Source organism: Cricetulus griseus, chromosome 2 (assembly GCF_003668045.3).
Source record: "Cricetulus griseus strain 17A/GY chromosome 2, alternate assembly CriGri-PICRH-1.0, whole genome shotgun sequence".
Taxonomy (NCBI): Eukaryota; Metazoa; Chordata; class Mammalia; order Rodentia; family Cricetidae; genus Cricetulus; species Cricetulus griseus.
The window spans coordinates 286,333,337-286,351,477 of NC_048595.1; the positions used below are offsets into that span (position 1 = coordinate 286,333,337).

At 44.5% G+C, this 18,141-nt stretch overlaps 1 protein-coding gene and 1 long non-coding RNA gene across 6 annotated transcripts in view; one reads left to right on the plus strand and one right to left on the minus strand.

The window, feature by feature from the left end:
* Window positions 1–18,141, plus strand: part of Arid1b (AT-rich interaction domain 1B) — a 354,347-nt gene that overhangs the window by 181,812 nt on the left and 154,394 nt on the right.
* Window positions 3,099–17,482, minus strand: LOC103161635. 5 transcript variants are annotated; one of them, XR_004768479.1, is made up of 5 exons: window positions 15,233–17,482; window positions 13,327–14,819; window positions 9,755–11,108; window positions 4,872–5,754; window positions 3,099–3,274 (listed from the first exon to the last, which is right to left on the minus strand). It is a non-coding gene; the product is annotated as an uncharacterized LOC103161635 (long non-coding RNA). The 5 variants fall into 5 exon arrangements; XR_004768480.1 differs by having other exon boundaries at window positions 13,327–13,529; window positions 14,652–17,481; XR_004768481.1 differs by having other exon boundaries at window positions 9,755–10,398; window positions 13,327–17,481.

The window sequence follows — 18,141 nt, forward strand, 5'->3', positions numbered from 1 at the left end:
TGCTCCATGCTTTTAGTACTGAGAAACCATGTATGGTGTCTTATGCACCATCACAGCTAAACAATAATTGGGTTCTTGTCTGTATTTGCAGAAACAATGTAAAGAGTGACAGCATGTGTGTGCCTGAGTTTACAAGTACTTAAAATGATGATTGTAAACGGGGCGGGAGGGGCTCTCTGTCCCTGACCAGAGGCTCCTTGTTGCTTCAGCCCTAAGAAGCTGTGCCTAGGGGAGGAGCTTGTCTTCTCCTTGGTGTCCCTCAGGCTGGTCCCTGGAAGGGGTTCTGGGGAGTGGGTACCGATCCCGCCATGCCCACACAGTTGTTCCTAGCACTGGAGGATGTGGAAATGAGAGTTCTCTCATGCTTCCTTCTCCACAGGAACACATCACAGAGGACCAGGCATCCTCCTAACTTTCCCGCCTCTTGTACACCCTCACACCCTTACTTCCCATCAGTTCATGCCTATACTTCCCCTGTCACTTTCATACCCAGACTTCCTATCACTTCACACCCATATAGGAAATGAGAGTACATTTTTTGGTTGGTTGTACTTTCAGGAAGTAATTGCCAATCGGCACTGAAGTAATGATGGAGGCTGAAGTAGTTAGTGTATGGCCCCTCCCGACATCATCACTTTCCAGCTAGAGTCTTGAGTATTATGGGTTCCTGTTAGGAATCCATCCCATAGTGTTTCCCGTGGAAGCATCTCCAAGTGGGAATCTAAATACTCATCCTAAAGTCCTTGAACTCTCTTGCTGCCTTGTCAACTCTGTGTCTGCCAGATGTTAAACATGTAAATCAGCAGCCTGTCACAGAACACCTTAGGAAGAGGACAGCTTGATGAAATCCCACAATTTTGCATGATTTTATGAAGTATAATTTCTTGACATAAAGAAACACTGATGGCAAGGAGATGAAATATTGGTTCATGAGTTTTTAGATTTTAAAACATAAAATTGTAATTTTAAAGATCAGATGGTCTCCCCGATAATCTCACAGAAAAATGGTAGTTTCTGGGCAGTGGTAGCACACCTTTAATCCCAGTGCTGGAAGGCAGAGGTGGATCTGTGAGTTCAAGGCCAGCCTGGTCTATAGAGTGAGTTCCAGATCATCCAGGGCTACACAGAGAAACCTTGTCTCAAAAACATAAAAGAAAGAAATGAATAGCTGTAAGGTTGACTTTAGTCTTGTGTGCTAAGCATCTCCTGGAGGTCCCAGAATTCTCTGTGGCTGTGTGGGGAGCAGCTCAAGAATGTGCATCACACAGTCCGTAGCGGTTGCCGTGTATGTCCACTTCCAGCTGTGGGTATTAGAATATGATCCCTTCTCAGAATGGGAAGGGGATCTGGAGGGGTGTGTTAAGATCTGTCACCTGGCTTTGTATGCTTAAAATGTGGTGGCATTTGTGATGTGTGCTGTTTTAATCCAGTGATAGTACTGAGATGAACGACATGGGTGGGGCAAGGCAGTAGAGTCCATGAAGGCTTTCTCCACAAGGATTCATGTTTGTTCATGATCTTTAAAATTGTGCCAGTTCCGCTCCTGACTTCCATCCCACTCGGCACAGCTGACACCTAATTGTGGAGCAGATGAATTTAGCACAGTGCATTTTGAGTTCATAAGTTGACCAGCGGACTCTCTGGGCTTGTAAAGTGCTCTCCAAGTCTGCCTGCCTCCAGCCTTGCCTCTGAGCTCCCAGGACTCCCAGGAAGCCGTCAACTTTGGTCATTTTCCTCATGGCCTTCAGCTTTGCTCCTTGTGCTTTGGAGTGACGTGTTATAACTTTATTGTTGCCCCAGACTTTATTTATTAATGTGTCCTCTGTCCTTTGTGTCTCCCATCTCTTCCTTCCGTTCCCCCTTCTAGTCTTTGCCCCACCCCCACCCCTTGTGTCCACGAGAAAGATTCAGACAAAACAGAACTTTGCCTTTGTTACTCAGTGGCATGTTCAGAAGCTCATCTTCCTCTTACAGAAACTAAATCCCTCAGATCCCTTCTTACCCAGAGACAGATTGGAACTGTCTCTGGGTCTGGATTCTGCCACTAATACATGGTCTTATAAGGCTCCATAGTGCTGCAAGTTAATTTCACTAAAATATAACATGCTGGTGAAATAAGTTCTGATTTGTCTCAACCACACTCCCTCCTTCCTTTTGCAGTAAAATTGCTATTCTAGATCGTGTGTGTGTGTGTGTGTGTTGCACAGGAGTTTAAACTCAGCGTATATACTCCTGCTGAGCTGTATGCCCAGCCACTCTGAGCAGAGAAATTATATTCAGCATTCATCCACTATGGTGTTGTTTAGTTAGAGTTGACTGTAGTACAGAAGCCATAGGTTCATTCTTAACTGAGCAGTCACCATTGGTTACACTGGAAAATATCTAATAACTCACCTGGTTACCATGACACAGTTCTTATTTATTTCACTTATTAACTGTTAGGAAATAGGGTTTTTGACACTGAAATAATGCCAACCAAAAATGTGTATTCAGAAGAAAACGACTGAACTTTGTGCAATAACTTAAGCAGTCCTGTTTTCTACAGGTGGAAGAGGGGTCTTTGGGCTCACTGTACATGAATGCCCAGGCTCAGCACACCTGGGATTTCCAGCTCTCTCTTCTCTCTCTCTCTCTCTCTCTCTCTCTCTCTCTCTCTCTCTCTCTCTCTCTCTCTCTCTCTCTCCTCCCTCCTCCCTCCTCCCTCCCTCCCTCCCTTCTAGTGAAAAGAGTCCTATTTTCTAGATCAAGTGCCGGGTGTTGTGTGTTTGTACAAACTCAGCCACAGATACACCTTTATGGGGCCCTGTAGCAATGGCTCCATCCTCTAACTTCATAATTCACTACCCTGAACACCTTACTTGAAGAGGTGTTCCACAGTGTAGGGAGAGTCTCTTGCCTGTGTCTCCTTTAGGCCTGTGAGAACCTGGAAACATCTGAAAGCCTTCATCAGAGAGATGCAGTTTAACCAGTTGTCAAGGATCCCTGGAAGTGATTTCCTGTGCCCTAAAGATGATGGTTTCTAAAACTTGCCAAATACTTAGCTCATTAAATGATTTATTTAATTAAATGTTTATTAAATTTAAATAATTCCCTCTAGTTTCCCAAATTTTCTGCTTTTACTTTCAAATGAAGAGAAAATACCCCAAAATATTATTTTATGTTTTTAAAAATTGTTTAATTATTATTACAGATTGCTCTCAGATTAGGGCTATTGATTGTAGGTGTTTGACTGGGTCCTTAGGCGCCTTAATGGTTTCAGGATCTTCTGGAAGAGCTGAGGAAGGGGAAGCAGAGGAGAGGTGGATATCTGGACATTCATCACTTTTCTCCCGTTGGGACCAAGTCCTTGACAAAAACAACTTGGGGAGAACTTCAGAGAGTTCAGTGCATCATGGAGGGAAAGGGAAGGGTGGCAGCACCTTGTCCACTCATGAAGCAGGAGGCAGAGACCCAGAAGACAGAACCAGGCCTGCCCTTAATGACCACAGCCTCCCCAGAGCAGCACCGCCGGGGCCTGCCCACGTGTGACAGGAGCCCCAGCACCAGAGCATCATTGCTTTGGGGCTCTGTGGGAATTTTAGAAAAAAATGGTTAAGGAAGCCCTAAGTTGAGAATATTTTTTAAGTTTAAACATTTAGATTTGGGGGAAAGGTACCAAGCCTCCTCCATTTTCAGCTTGTCTTCCATTCATCCTCCTCTATCCTTTTTGTCCACCGTGCCCTCCCTTTCCTTTCACTTGGGTTTTGTTGTTTGTGCCCTTACAACCATTTTTAAATACAGCTTGACATTGAGCACACTCCTCACTGTTCTGCCAGCCATTCCCACCCCTGTCTCCGTCCACAGTGCTTTTCACTGTCCCATATGGAAACTGTACCCCTTAGACACAGCCCCCACTCCCCAGCCTTCCCCATCCTGATCTTTCTTTTCATTTGAACCTGAATGGCTCTGAGGATAATTATCCAAACTGAGTTACTCCACTGCAGTTAGCACCTGCCTTCCAAGTTTAAAATCTTGTATGGCAGAAATATGATTAGGTCTACAGCGAGTTGGTACAAACAGGTCACAGTAACTGACAACATGGACAAGTGCCTTGTAAAGGCAGAAAAAGATAACTAGTATTTGGTGATCTTGTAGCCTGTCTGGGTGACCTAGAGAAGGCCATGGCAAGAGCAAAACATACAATCCCCATGTCTCCATTGGGGCCACATTTTGTTAAATCTTGGTGGTGTTGATTTGTCTTTTCAATGGTGGTGGTAGTGATGATCTGGACTGTCACTGTCCTCCTTGATCTCTGCTAGCCCTGGCCTGTGGTACCACTGAGTGGTTGACTATAGTGACCTCTTCGAGTTTAGGAGTGTATTCAGATCCTAAAGGTCAAGGCTCACACCCAAGCCTGTTGGCTCAGCTCAGACATGACTGTGCCTGCTCTCTGACAGTCAGCTTGTTGGCGTTCACACTTGCATTCCCTGTGGTTTGGGAGGGTTTAGGCAGTTGTGTACCTGAGTTGAGTGGTAACACCCATACCTCACCAATGTAATCTATCTAGAAAACAGCCAGTATACTGGTGGGCCCTCAGGACAGCCCATGTGCTTCAGTGGTCTCCTCCGGGGACCTGCATAAGGTCTCACAGTTTGGAAGAAGCAGGGAGCTGAACAGTGTCAGTTAGACATGGGTGCCTGTGGTCATAACCTGCTGGTCCTGGTATGTTCTGTCTCTTTATTTTGTTTTAACAATGCAGTTTATTACAGTGTATCTCAAAGAAGGACAAGTGATCATGGGATATGCAATAATGAGGTTTCTTATATCTTTTGGGCACCCCCACAACAAACAAATACTTTGACTGACTTTCTGAAACCACATCAGAATCTTACTTGTTCTTGGAGGTATTCTTGGTCATGATACAGGGCACAGGGCAGAACATCCTGTCTTCAGATATTAGTAATTATTATTAGCTTCGGGAGGCCTCTCATTAGAGAGAAACTGAAAATACTGAAGAAACAGTGCTTTTTCTCCTACAAACCAGAGGTAGAGACAGATGTGTGGTTAGGTGATGGAGTGGTCCAGGGACGTTAGCTATAAGAAATTCTAACAGTATCCAGTGACCTGGGAGGAGATAGAGACCAGGAGGCTGTTTAGGAACCCAAAGTGGGGGTTGAAAATGTTATTCCGAGCCAGGGATAGCAAAGGGCAGTGCTCCCAGGTGTAGGACTTACATGGAGATTCCTGCAGAGGGCAGTGCTCCCAGGTGTAGGATTTACATGGAGATTCCTGAAGAGGGTAGTGCTCCCAGGTGTAGGACTTAAGTGGGGATTCCCTGACATCTCTGGAAGAGTCCTGCATGTGCCTTTAATATATCTCGTGTGTTAGCCTATCAGGCATGAAACTTTGTCTGAATCAGACCACACAGTCCCCTGAAGTTATCCTGAGATGATGCACTTTACATCACATAGACCATTGAATTGATGATGGTGTTAGTCAGCATACTTGGCTAACAATCTGGTTGGACAGCTTGCCTGTGTGGTCCTTGCCCTTGCTGTGTGCACAAAAGGCAAGGCACAGAGACTAGGTACCCTCAGCCCACTGCACACCTACACAGGCAGCCCACGCAGCTCGTGCTCAGCTCAGCCTCTTGATAGAAGAATGTGATATTCAGTGGTCAGTGCTCCAAGGAGGGTTTGGGGGTTCTAGCTTTCCCTTTCTGATCTCTCTGCTAGTATTGCATCTTCTGTTGCATGTCATGAGTGTCACAGAAGCCTGGAATAAGAAGGCAATTCAGATGATTTTTATTTCATCTTATGTAAACTGGTGTTTTGCCTTTGTGTGTGTCTGTGTGAGGTGCCAGAAGTCCTGGAACTGGAGTCACAGTTGTGAGCTGCCATGTGTTTCTGGGAATTGAACCTGGGTCCTCTGGAAGAGCAGCCAGTATTCTTAACCCTGAGCCGTCTCCTTAGAGCACCGTGGGACCCTTCAGTGGAGCACTGCTAACTTGTAGGTTCTGGTGACTTGGAGTGGGGTAGACTTCTCCCCTAATCTTGAAAATGTTTTATGTGTTCTGGCTTCAATGTCTGGGATGCAGCGGCACTTCCTGTGAGTTTGGGCAGTTATAAGTGTCTTCCATCTAAATTGAGACCCTGTGTGTGTGTGGTAGAGCTCTTTCCTTAGTGCCCAGTATTCTTGCAAGGGCTAAGGGACCTCCTGTTTGTAGTTAGGAAATTGCCACCTATACTACTTTTGGTTCTGTGGGAAATCTGTAGATTTGATCAGTAGTAAAATCATCATAGAACATTTATTGTTTGAATTTTTCAACAAGATGTAAAAAAGGAAGAGCCAGTGTGGTTAATTCTACCTGTGTTCACAACAGCTGAGATCAGTCCTGAGACCAGGAGTCCTCCTGCTTCTCACTTCCTCCTTCTCTCTCTTCCCCTCCCCCTCTCTCTTTCCTCTCTCCCCCATTGGCACTGCTCTGGTTGTTTGTTTGGGGGGGGGGGTTGAATGGGTAATAGTATTAAGTGAAGGTATTTCTTCTTCTTGTTTGCTCTTTCTCTTTTTCCTTTGTTTTTAGTGGGAGTAAAGTGAGCCCCTGGCTACTCAGGATTTACGCTCTTGCCTTTGACATACACTCGGGATTGGTTAGGTTGGATTTGAGTGCAGCTTGCAGTCCTCAAGCTGGAACTCACTTCCCGCTGCCCTGGATGCTGTGCTTGTTCCCTGAGCCTCTTCCGAGAAAATCTTACACCTTTAGTCAGTACAGCAAGAAATACATTATGAGGAGTTGTGCTTGGTTAGATAAGTTGGTAAGTGTGAAAAGAAATTGAAAGTAGCTTAGCAGGTGTGAAACTGAATCATTTTACACTGTGGAGACTTTTGTGTTGAGTATCAAGTGACAGTGCAGTATTCATCCATCTGGAGTCTACAGAAGCTCTCTGTCACCAGACAGACCACAAGCTGTGGTCCTCCAAGGGCTGAGGAACTTAGGGCAGAGCTCCTAAGAGCTCAGGAACTTAGGATGGTGTTCCATGGTTTGTCTGGAAAGTGAGTTTCGTTTACTTTTGTGTGGTAATGTGTGACTTTCTAGAGAATGTTTAATTAAAAATAAGTTTTTATGTGGTAACACTAGAAAATCCATTACTATTGACCATCTCTCTTTCCCTTTTTGGTTAGTATCTTGTTTGCCTCTTTAAAAGGTTACCTATTTTAAGCCAGGCATGGTGACACATGCTTTTTAATCCCAGCTTTTAGGAGACAGGCAGGTGGATCTTTGTGAGTTCTAGGCCAGTCTGGTCTACATACGGAGTTCCAGGACAGCCAGGGGTACAGAGAGAAACCCTGTCTCAGAAAGAAAGACAGGCAGGAAGGGAGGGAGGGAGGGAGGGAGGGAGGAAGGGAGGAAGGAAGGAAGGAGACTATTTTTCAGAGTATATGATAATGGAGCACATACTTGATCTTAAATTTAAGTAAGAAGCCTCTGTCTCCACTTACTCTACACTGTATATGAAAGGGAGTTTTGAAAGCAGTCCACCTACAGACAGAGGATGACAAGCCGGATTCTGTGCTTCTGTGGAAACAAGAAGCCAGTCTGTAAAGCAGAACTTTGACAAAATTATCTTAAAGTTTCCTCCTTCCCCCTCTCTGTCTCTCCCTCCCAGGTCTCACCATGCAGCACAGACTGCCTTGGAATTTTCTCTGTGTCCTAGGCTGAACATGAACTTGCAATCTTCCTGTCTCATGCTCCCCAAGTACTAGGATTATAGGCTTGTGTCACCATGCCTAACTTGTATTTTAAATATTACTCAAAACTTCTGGTGAAGTGAATACCAGAGGATCCATTACTAAAGACCTCAGAGAAAGGAAAATTACCAAAGTTTGAGGGACAGGAAAGACCAGTGTTTTAAGTGGAGTAGTACATAGGTAGAAAAAGGTGAAGAGCCAGGGTATAATGGCACACTTAAGTGTGAACCAGAGTTGAGGTTCCCACCTAAAGTCCTGGCCAGTCAGGAGGTAGAGGCCAGTGGATCTCTTAGGCTGATAACACACTGGGATCCTGTCTTCAAAAATAAAGTGGCCAGGGAATTAAAAACAAAGAACTCAAGTGGTGCCCAGTTAGAGAACAAAGCAGAAGGATTACCGCTAAAATTGCCTACTGTTCAGAAACATCTTGCAGGGAAAGGAAATCCCTTAAAGAAGCAAAAGATGAGAAGAAATTACTGTAAAGCAGTAGCTATGTGGGGAAAGGCAGCAGGATGGTCCCTCTGTTCTGATAGAATCCTTCCAACGCCAGCTGTTTTCATTAGAGCAGTCTCAGAGCCTTAAAGGAAAATGTGGTCACTGTAACTACCCTATGAAAGTCTCTACGCATCAGTGCACCGAGTTATAAAAGTTAAGTAACTTTAGCAGACCCTGAACTTTTTCCAAACATTGAGTAGCTTAGGAACCCCTTTTTTTCTATTTAGACACATTCCAAACAGCTGAGGCCTGAGTATGCCCTGGCTTCACGTCACACTGCCACTTACACGAACACCAGCTGCTTATCTCGGGAAATGGATGTTTTAGATGAAGACAGGATTGCGAGCCAGTCGCAGGGTCTCTGGGGGTGCCGCCAGTTGTTGATTCTTCCTGCCCCCTGCTTTTGAAATGTAGTAATGTATCTTACTAAGTACTCACTACCTCAGTCCAGAAATTTACGGATTTACAGTAACTGATTTACAGCCCTCGAAACTCCGCAAACACAGGTGGCATTTCCTCTCTTCTCACCAGATGTTGTACAGACCTACCCTATGTTTTCACAGCTGCCAAGTGGCAGATGAAAGTCCAAACTGCTGGCGTGGCATTAAACACTCATTCTTTTGGGCATGGGCTCGCTCAGATCTTTAGCTCTTCTTTAAAGAGAGGGTAGGAACCCTTCTGTTGGGTAACTTGTGGGTTTCTGTCTTCCTGAGAGGCTGTGGCTCTGTCAGGAAGAATAGCTGGAGAACTGGATGGCAATGTGATTGGCCTTCTCTGTAGTGCTTCTAATGAAGCCAGTTGCTAGAGCTTCTATTTAGGGCAAAGCCCCCAATCACCTGAAGGCCTCATCTGCCGGGCTACTGGGACTGGAATAATATCCCAAGGCATTGTCAGCCATAGTACTGAGCCTACAGAGAAGCCAAAGGGAACAAAACCTCTTGATGAGTAAATGACCACATGGATGCCACAGGCTGGCATTCTCCACAGGAGACCAAGTGCAGGCCTCCATGGCCCTTCTCTTGCTTCATTTGAAGGAGACACTATTCAGAGAGCTGAAATTCTTGGGCAGAAAGAGATTGGCATCTAAAACGTGTACATTCCCATTGTCCATGCCTGTAAACTCTGAGGCTATGCCAGTGCTGTGTGTGGTCTGCACAGCTTAGGGGACAAACTACCCTAGGCCAGCATCCCACAGAGATGGAACCACTGGGCCCATATTCAATGCTTTTCTCTTTTACACAAGTCAGGGCTTCGTGAGTTCCTGATGATTGTTGATCTGGTGGTGGCAATGGGCGTGAGAAAGAAAATGTAAAACAGCAACATGTTTATATCACTTCCATGTCTCCTATGTATTGAATCAAATTGCATGTCTAGTTAAAATTAATGCTGTCCTTGTCTTGCTAATATGTCTGCTAGAAGATCAAGTGTCTGTGTGCTTGGATTTGTGTTGGGCAGTGAGGATCTGGAAAATCTGCCTGCCAATTGCATTCCTGTGCGGTGATTCTTGACCCCAGATGAAAACAATACTCACCTGTGAGCTGTAAAGTCAGTTACTCAGTCACACTCAACTGTGAGCCGGGAAGTCAGTTCATACTCAGTGCCGCTGCACACCAGGGATGTCTAGGCCTGAGAAACAGGACAGCAGCAGTGGAGAACCAAGCAACTGTTAACCCACTCCAATGTGTCGCCATTCACACTCAGCACTTTTTGTTGGCAGTCTTTAAAGTAAGAGTTCCTCTACTAACATCTTGAGTAGGGTGAAATAGTTTGTTAAAGAAGAAAACGCTGAGGGTGAGCCAGGACTTCAGGTGATTCTTCATTCAGTGAGTTCTAGGAAGCAGGTGGCAGTGGAACAGGGACGGAGGAAGGCCCCCAGGAAAGTGGCCTTTTGCACTAGATGGGATATGGAGGCCCAGCCTTTGGCTGGAGGAATTGTCTTGACTCCCAGAAGGAATTGGGCCTGTTGGAGCATTTGCTGCAGACAGCAGTGTGGGAATACTGATGGAGTCAGTTCTGAGAGCTCCATCTCAGCAGAAATGGGATTTAGGCATGTGGATTAGAAGCATAGGACAGGGATTAGGGCTGCATTTTTCCGGAGGCTGATAAAGGGCTTCCTGTAAGGACAAGCGACTGCTACACACCTGGCTTTGGCTGTCAACAGTGTGTTCCAGCCAACTGCAAATGGAAGACAATATTAGAACAACAACACAGAACAGGGATGGTCTGGGGTGGGGAGAGTGAGTTCTGGTTCCTCAAATCACTGTGGATGACCTGAGGTCAGACACAGTCTCTGGTTTCAGGGTACCGTTGAGGCTTGTGAACAGAGCTGCAGTGAATGTGCCCAGCAGTGTAAGCTGTGCTCCTCAGAGCCTGTGTCGTCATGAACCAAGCAACATAGACACAGTCTGTGCATCTCAAGCATTCTCTCACCTCCCAAGGTGACTGATTCCACGGGCCAGCCACCTTTCTCCACTGTTGTCTGAAGTGGATTTCCTTAGTGTTCATTGGGCAGAGTAAGAAAAGAATTCAGTGCTTGGCCTCAGGCATCCTGAAGTTAGGGCTTTAGCTGAATATGGTGATACTTTAGAAATTCTAGATTACTATTACTACTTTACATTTCACTTCATTTGATAGTCAAAAGAAATTGACCAGGTTAGCTATCACTGAACACAGGATCTGTTATGGGCCACGAATGTTAGTGTGTCTTTGGCATAGTGAGCTTGATCTCTATAGTTAAAGTACCACACAAAAGCTGGGCTGGCTGCTCTGTAGCTTCAGTCTTGCACAGTCTCATGGACTATTTTTTTTTTTTTTCCTGGACTGACTAGAACGGATTGCACCGTAGCCAAATTAGATGTCAGCACAAAGGGAATTCAATGGCAGACCTGAACAGAATAGAAGTGACAAGTGAAAATCAATTAAAGGAGCCAGCTGCATGGTCTGTTGAGTGGCACAGGCCATCACTGTGGGGATCTTATGCTCTGTGCCTTACTAGAGATCGATGCTTTGACTTTGTATTGCTAATGCACACACATAAAACCTTTGGGCATCCTGAAATTTTGATGGCATTATTAAATACTTCAATGTTTGCTAGGATTTGTTGGTTTTGGTGGCTCAGCATACATAGTTTCTTTGGGGGACAAAAGAAAGGTATGAGACGTGTTTTAAAACAAGCCCTCTATTTTCCACTGGCAAGTCCTAAGGAGACAGGTCTTGGAAAGCTGCTAAGAGAACATGTGACTAAGGGTTTGCCAGCCATGAGCTGTTGCCTGTTGAACTACAGAGATGTCAATAGTCTAGCAATGTTGTCAGCATCCTGTGTTCACTATTAGAAACGCTAGTGGTGACATTGTGAGCACATTCTCTGTTGACTTGTATCTCTCAGTCCTTACCCATCCTGCTTCTCCACTAGTGAGTATGTGGACTAAGCTGGTGCTCTTGATGAAGTTGACTAAACTCAGCTTGCATTGTTTGCTCAGAAGACAGATTCCTGGGGTTTGTAAATTAGCAATTTTAGAAGTATTAAAGTGAGAGTACGTATGTTATGAATCTGCTAGTAGCTTGGCTCCTTCTAGATGACTGATAGCCTACACTTAAATGAGTTGAAACTTATCTGTGATTATACTGCTGTGGAATGAATGTGTTTCCATCTTGCTGGCTGCAGCTACTTTTAGCTTGGTAGGGGTAAAGCTTGATATGTAGTTGCCATGGGCAGTGCGGTGTGAGGTAATGCTGGCTGCACACTGGATTAGTCAGTGTTTTGAAAGAAGGTGATCATCTGAATTTTAAATTTCAGGACATACTCATTTCCAGTGGAATATAAACCTTTTGGTGGGTATCAAAACTAGAACATAAGTCTTTCGTGGAAAACAGTGATGACTCAAATGGACAGTTTATTACATTTACTCAATAAAATTTATTGACTACCTTCAAACACTAAATACTATGCACGTTGCTGTATTATGTCAGGAATGAAAAAGATGAATAGCAACACGCATTGTCCTCTCTTCTAGGAACACATAGGCTAACAGAAAAAAACAGTCAGATCATCATAATTCAGTATTTCGAAGAATAACTGTCTAATTGGACAGGAATAAAAGGCAGGTGATACTGGATACCACACACTTCTCTTCACACAATGCCTGGCATGTGGTTTAGGTACTTGGGTAGTAATTTAAAATTGATGAGAACCAGACTGAAGAAGAGACATGGAGGAGAGTGAACCAGTTCCCCCCCACAGAAGCAAAGTGAAGCTCCATCTCAGAGAGACCTGTGAATAGTCAGTAACTGATGGACAAAGCAGAGGCTGACTGGAAATCTGTAGGATCTGGAGAGAATTAGCCCAACTTAGAGGCTTGGAAGCTTAGCTCAGGAACCTATTCTGCAAGCAGGTGAAAAAGTCTGGTCAGGATGAAATGGAGATATAGCTTAGGGTTTAGCACTGTCTTTGTTATTCTAAAGCTAGGGGTATGAATGAGATTATGCCATCAAGGATGTGATGATGCCTGTGAAGGTGTAGGGGAAGATAAGGATTTTCCATGTGGCTGGGGGAGTCTACCTGCAGACTTGCAGATTCTAAGCAGACTTTCCACCACGGAGTATGCATGCAGTATGCTCATAATCCCTGTGCATATAGCTATGTGTTTTTATTCATTTTAAGTTGAATATAAATTAATGGATTTATGATAGTTTCATATTTGATTCTCAGTTGTCCCCCTTCCCCACTGTACTCCCCCATGTAGTCTGCTCCCTCTTTCCTTCCTCCCCCAGACAGTCCTCCTTTAGTCTTCCTTACTATAAATTTAAGATTTCTTTCCTCTCATCGTTCCCTTTTAGTTTCATGACTTACACACAAATGTACAGATGTATACAAGTACACACAAAATATGCAATTTTAAATATGGTTCTACATGTAAGAGAAAACACAAGGGACATTTCTAGGGTTGATAACACTATTCTGAAGGAGACCCACCCTTCTTACAGTAAGGCCTCCAATTTTCTTAGTATCAGGGTAGGATAGTTTGTTGCCCAAGGGAAAAGTCACCAAGGCTGTCATTTTGCCCTGCCTTCCCTGTGCCAGTCACAGGAGTACTTGAAACTCACCTCTGTAGATCCTGCCCTCAGACAGATTCAGCTCTGAAGTGAGCCCCATCTTCACCAACCATTTCACCAGAATGCTATCACAGAGCATCCATAGACTGACTGGCAGAGCTGTAGCAGGCTGTGGCTCAAGACAGAAAAACTTGTTTCTATTGACACAAATGGAAACTTTTTCTGTTTGGGTTGGGAAAGATTGCTGTTTCACTCTGTTAAAAGATACAAAAGTAAGTTAGGTACTAGAGCCAGTCTGGCCTACAATGCCATCACACTGTAATTGGTTGCTCTTTTTATGTTACTAGACATCAGTCTGAACCAGGCTGGCCTCGAACTCACAGAGATCCTCCTGCCTCTGCCTCCCAAGTGCTGGGATTAAAGGCGTGTGCCACCAACGCCTGGCCTTTAGACATCAGTCTCAGTCCTTACACATCTCCCATTGATACTTTGTGCTTGATTTCCATATTAATGAGAATGACTGGTATCCTTATGTATCTTGATGTTTCTGTTTTTTGAAAAAGAATTTTTAAGTATGAATTTAAACTTCCAGTACCCAACTCCAAACAAGTGGATATTTTGTTTTCAGATATTAGACTTCTCCTGTGTGGCTATTGGACATTTGACTGTTGCTAGTCCAATCTGAGATGCACCAAGTACAAATCCACACTGGATCACGAAAGCACTGCATAAGGAAAGATTAATGCAGTTCAGTAAGTTTTAAATGAACACATGTTAAAATAACATTTTGAGTATAGTGGGCCAAATAAGAAATACTGCTAAAATTAATTCCTCTTGTTTGTTTTTAAATATGGAACACATCACCAATTTTCTTGGTATCTTTGAATTGGGCTGAGCACATCTATAGAGCTCCAATTTTAGCGTCTGTATTTCTGAAATGAGTATTTTTTCTTTTATTTTCTTGATGTGGTTACTAGAATATGGTGTGACACCTATTCGATTGTGTTATATTTCTGTCAGACAACATTGCTCTAAACAATTTTATGTGAAATACTCAGCACCCTGCCTTAATTGAGTTGCCCCTAGTTGTGGACCTCTTTTCCTCTGGTTGATCTAGTTGGTAACTTCTCTGCCCCATGAATATGCTAGTGGTGATGCTGCAATGACTCTGGATCATTTAAAGCCATCTCCCTTGATTACGGAAAGCCTTGAAACTAACAGAATGGGGAATTGATTGGTACTTCTTTGACTATTCAAATAGCAATACTCCAGTCAGTAAGTATCAATTTAGGGGAAAATAATATTTTTGCTATTTTGTTTTGGTTGCAATTTCTTTAACAACAGCAGCAAGTTAGTTTTGAATAATATGTGCTCACCTCCTCCTTTGTTCCTCAGCAGAGCCCAGTAAGTACTCACTTGAGTGGTATCAAATTTTAGGAAATTGTCTAGAAGCAAGTTGGACACTGCTATGTTGGGCATGTGTAGTAGTTGTTGAAATACCACAAACATGGACATCTGAAGCTGGGGTGGCTCTTTTGTTCTTCCTAAAGAACAATTGGTGAGTTGAGAGAATCTCACATCAGAGTATGCCTTTTAGTGCATTTACAAGTGGGGAGCAAACACAGCTCTGGCTTTCTGCTGTGGCTCAAATGTTTAGAACCTCAACTGTCCCCAGATGGAAACGGAGTTTGATACAAGGGAAAACTGTGCAAAAGCAATTTGTAACCTTCTCTTATTGTAATAAAGAAAACTTTACTTTCTATGGATACTAAAACATAGCTTCTGGTGAGTGGCTTCTCTAATGTCTGAGAGGTCATCTTTTGGCCTCAGCCTACCTGTGCCCTGGTTTACCAATGTGATTACCAATGCATTGCTGGGTGTAAGAATGGCTGCTTCCCAGACCGCCCTCATTTTCACAGGGTTGAGTAGGTAGTCATCTGTAGGGCACTATACTTACCTATGCAAAGGTCCTACTTCATGGCACTCATGGGGAATATATGTGTACATATATGGCTCTGTATGAAATGGAAACATTGCAGTTCAGTCTGGCACTATATACATTCTACCACCGGGGATCAGTGAAGCCTTGGAAGCTTTCAAAGGGCAGCATTATAGAGAAAGTGAAGAGGCCTGATAAAGGGGTGAAAAAAAATTCTGTTACCTTATCATACAAGTCACCAGAGAGGGTGATTACCATCCATTAATGAGTTTAGGGGAATGAAGCCACTTGGCAGATTAGGAACAGGCTCCCCTGGCCTTTTAACCTAAACTCATGTCCTTTGATATTCTGGCATTGTTTAAGTGGATCAACAAATTGAAATCCATGTTTGCCAAGGATAGCATATAAAGCACCATGAGAAGTGGAGTTTCAATTCTTGTATGTATATAGTAGAGAGAATGATCTCAACAAGGCAATGGAAGAGGACTATGCCAGGATGGATTTAGAAATTAAATTTGGGGGCCTGACTTGGTCACATTCACAGATAACACTCAGTTAAGCTCCTGTAATTCACCTAGTAGCCATGAGGTAGCTGTCATTATCCAAATGCAGACAAGAGGGACTCATGCTAAGAAACAGGCTTAGGAACACAAAGCCAGTACTTGAAAAAAGTTAAATTTAATCCCATATACTGTTACTCCAGGGCCCATGTTTCCCCAAGTATTTCTCCCTTGACAAGGAGGAGAAGCAGTTGTGAAATTTATAGCCTAGTGGCTTTTGCATCTGTCGGGGGGAGGAGGAAGCCACCCTCTGTTGCCACTCACTGGGGCTCCCCTAGGTTCTACCCTCATCTCTTTCTGAGTGTTTTCCCAGTTCAGCCCAGACTGCTCTTTCATCAGTTACCCATGATTCTGTGTTTGGTTTCCCACTGCAGCTTGTGTTCAGATCTGTGCTTACCCTTCAGATGGCCATCTTCTTGGCTGTACCACAACATGTAACATTGTCACTTACTTGACCATGATGTTCCCTGTCCACTACAATGAAATCTCTGCTAGAAGCATCTGAAAATCCCTTAACCTCCTAATCCACTTCCTACCCCCACCCTACTCCCAAAGATGAAAAAAGTAATACATATTGGTGCCATTTGGAGGACTAAGAAAGAAAAACAGGTTAGAGGACAAGGAGAGTAAGTAACATCAGGAAGGGAAAGTGAACTTGCAGTAAACATAGCATTTAACCAAGTACTCAGTGGTTATGGTTTTTAAAACTTTGAAATAAAGTTGAAAAACATTTACTAAGGCCTATTCCTATTAAAATTATCAGTAGGAAAAGAAGTAAGGTGAAAAATTGGAACATCCACTGATGAATTGTCCAAAAATCAGTTTGTATGATTGTCTCTTTTAGGTAAGTTTACTAAGTATTAACACAAATCCTAATATTTAAAGTGTGAAAGTAATTTAATCCATAGTATGTCAGCATGTATGTTTGCCTTTGATCCTGCTGCTGCTAAAGAGTAGATAGAGTGAATGAGAAATACCACATTGCAGAGTTTAGGTGAGCCTTGCCAACCTAACAGAAACAGGATTTAAAACCACATATTAATTTATTTAAACATTTGTTTCTGCAACTTTACCGCCTTAAATGCTTACGTCCCATATAGCACTTGATTGTAACAAAAAATACTAATGGTGAGTGGATTCATGCTTTTCTTTTGCTGAACTCCAAGATTACTTAATTTTCTCCTAAGAACTAACAACTTAGGAGAACTAACAACTTAGGGTTTGTGAGTATACGTGGCAAATTCTATATATCCCTAAAGGGGCTGTTTATAGAATTTGACCATTAGACCGCCTTAGCTGGCCCTGGCCTGGATCCCTGGGCCTGCGGCTTGCCTGCCATTCCTCATGACAGCCCTGGAGGCCTGGCCTGCTGGACCCCTAAGTCTCACCCGCTGTTTTCACGTTCGCTATACTGCAAACACGTGTGCGTGGGTTTCCTTTGTTTCTCGAGCCCAGCGCGTCCCACAGTTCGCGGGCCAGAGAGTGACTCGGCACTCCTCCAGGGAGAAAGTGCAGAGCGCCAAGGCCGACTGCGCAGACGCGGCCTTCCTAGCCCTGGCCGGAACAGCCGCACGGGCCGCTGGCTGGAGTGCTCCCGGCAGGCACCGCGGCCTTGGCTGCGCAGGCCCCGCCCCGGAGGCAGCGCCTCTGCCCGAGTTTCTGCTGACGCAGCCGGCTGCGGGCCGCGCCCCCAGTTTCTGCGAAACCCTCGCCCCAGCCGTTTACCCGCACCTTGCCCGCTGTGCCAAGAGCTCAGCGTTTCCCCTGTATCGCTGCAGGCCTGGCCGCCCCCTCAGGAAATGGCCCTCCCCTGCTAGAGCAGGACAGGCTGGGGCTTGCTCCGCCCGAAGAAGCAGAACTGCTGACCCCGAAAACCCGCAGCTTGGCAGGCCCAAAGGGCCCCCGTGTGGGCGGGGCCAGGGGCGGGGCCAGGGCGGGCTTCTGGAGGCCGATACTGCCTATGGGGGGACTGGGGTGCTGGAGAAGTGGGCGGGGCCAGTGGCTGACACCCTTGTGCCTGAGGCTCAGAGACTGGCAGGCAGCCTTTACGTTTCACCTACACGTCTGTGCAGTAACTGGGTTAGAGCCACGTTCAAGGTTCCTTGACAGGAAAACCAGTTCATAGCATTTTTAAAACCTAAAAAAGCCTAAGCTTTTGTAGCGTTTCATTTCCGGTCTGTATCTTCTAAAATTTCAGATTTTACTTAATTATTTTATGCTAATGGATGTTTTGCCTGCTTGTAGGTCTGTGCATCACGAGTGTGCCTGGTGCCCACAGAGGCCAGAAGAGGGCATCATTATATCCTCTGAAATAGGAGTTACAGATGGTTGTGAACAGAGAACTTAACCACTGTGCCATCCTTTCCA